A 2,296-nucleotide genomic window follows, 5' to 3' on the forward strand; every position below is an offset into this window, starting at 1 on the left:
TGGTCCTGCTACCCCACAACTCAGCCCTGCTCCCTCTCTCCCTTCCCTGTCACCTCCCCACACCCCCATCCACATCACACTGACCTCCCTCCCTGCCCACCTCCTGCAGTTTCCCCTCCTAGCTCAGGCACCCGTACCATCACTACTCTCTCATCATCCCTGCCCTCAAAGTTAATCCCACCTCATCGCTACAGCAACCCTGAAAATCTAATTCACATCTCTCCCACAAACTCATACCCCCTATCCTGTGCCCTCTGGAATGCCAGATCTGTTTGTAACAAACTGGTCCCCACTCATGACCTTTTCATTTCCAACTCCCTACACCTACTAGCCATTACTGAAACTTGGATTATGCCCTCTGACACTACTTCTGCTGCTGCTCTCTCTGCTGGGGGCCTTACATTCACACACACACCCCGACCTGGGGGTCGCCATGGGGGTGGTGTTGGGGTCCTTTTACCTTCTAGTTACTCCTACCAACTCATACCACCAGAACCATCCCTTATATTCTCTACATTTGAGGTCCACGCCATATGCCTCTTCCAACCAGTCCATCTTAGAGTAGCTGTCATTTACCGCCCCCCTGGCACTGCTTCCAAATTCATCGACAACTTTGCTTCCTGGCTTCCTCACTTCCTCTCTTCTGACATTCCCACCATTATCCTAGGCGATTTCAACATCCCTATTGACATCCCCACACAATCCCCTGCCTCTAAACTCCTTAACCTCACCTCTTCACTTGGTCTCTCCCAGTGGACCTCCTCACCCTCCCATGTGAATGGGAGCTCACTGGATCTGGTCTTCACTCACCGCTGTGATATTTCTGATTTTTCCAACTCCCCATTTCCCCTCTCTGACCACCACCTGCTCTCCTTCAACCTATCTCTCTCGACTTCCCCATCTCTACCTCCTAAGGCTACCATCACTAAGCGTAACATTGAAGCTATTGACACCACATTCCTTTCCTCCCTGTTTGACTCACTTCTCTCTCCTATTCTCTCTCTCTCATGCCCTGAACAAGCCACTTCCACATACAATGCTTCCCTTACTTCTGCTCTTGACTCTGTTGCTCCACCAACCACTATTCACCCTTGCAAATTAACACCTCAACCCTGGCACACCAAATGCACCAGATATCTGCAAAAATGCTCATGTACTGCTGAGCGACACTGGAGGAAATCACGCTCTAAGGCAGACTTCCTCCATTTCAAACTTATGCTCTCATCCTTCAGTGCTGCCCTTTCTCTTGCTAAACAGTCATACTTCAAGAACCTCATCTCCTCCCAGTCTTCCAACCCCCGGCGCCTCTTTGCCACTCTCAACTCACTCCTCTGCCCACCTCCACCTCGTCTCCCTTCCTCACTCTCTGCTCTTGACTTTGCCACTTACTTCACATCCAAAATTGACTCCATACGTCAGGACATCACATCACACCAGACTATCAGTAACCAGCCTTCTCCCATCCCTTACCAACCCTCCCCATCCCTCGCACCAACTCTGTCATCTTTCTCCCATGCATCTGGAGAGGAAGTCATGGCCCTCATTCGTTCCTGTCCCCTCACCACCTCCCCACTTGACCCTATCCCCTCCCGCCTCCTTTGCCACCTCTCTTCTTCTGCTTGTTCCCATCTTTCCCACCTTCTCAATCTCTCCCTCTCATCAGGCACTGTCCCCTCTGCCTTCAAGCACGCTCTCATCTCTCCTATTCTTAAAAAACCTACCCTTGATCCAAACACTCTCTCCAACTACCGACCCATCTCTCTCCTCCCTTTTGCCTCCAAACTCCTTGAGCGTATTGTCTACAACCGCCTTACTTCCTTTCTTTCCTCACACTCACTGCTTGACCCATTCCAGTCTGGCTTCCGTCCTCTCCACTCCACTGAAACTGCCCTTACAAAAGTATGCAATGACCTCCATGCTGCTAAATCTAAGGGACACTACTCTCTACTTATTCTACTTGATCTCTCTGCTGCTTTTGACACTGTGGACCATCCTCTCCTACTGCAAATCCTTCACTCCATTGGTCTGCGTAACACTGCCCTCTCTTGGTTGTCGTCCTACCTTTCTGACCGTTCATTCTCTGTCTCCTCTCATGACTCCACCTCCCCCTCACTTCCACTAACTGTAAGGGTACCCCAAGGTTCTGTCCTTGGTCCTCTTCTCTTCTCTCTCTATACGTCCTCACTAGGTAAGCTCATTAGTTCTTTTGGTTTCCAATATCATCTCTATGCTGATGACACTCAAATCTATCTTTCCTCTCCAGACCTCTCCCCTACTCTCCTCACTCGTATCTCCA

This window comes from Pseudophryne corroboree, unplaced genomic scaffold (genome assembly GCF_028390025.1).
Source record: "Pseudophryne corroboree isolate aPseCor3 unplaced genomic scaffold, aPseCor3.hap2 scaffold_582, whole genome shotgun sequence".
Taxonomy (NCBI): Eukaryota; Metazoa; Chordata; class Amphibia; order Anura; family Myobatrachidae; genus Pseudophryne; species Pseudophryne corroboree.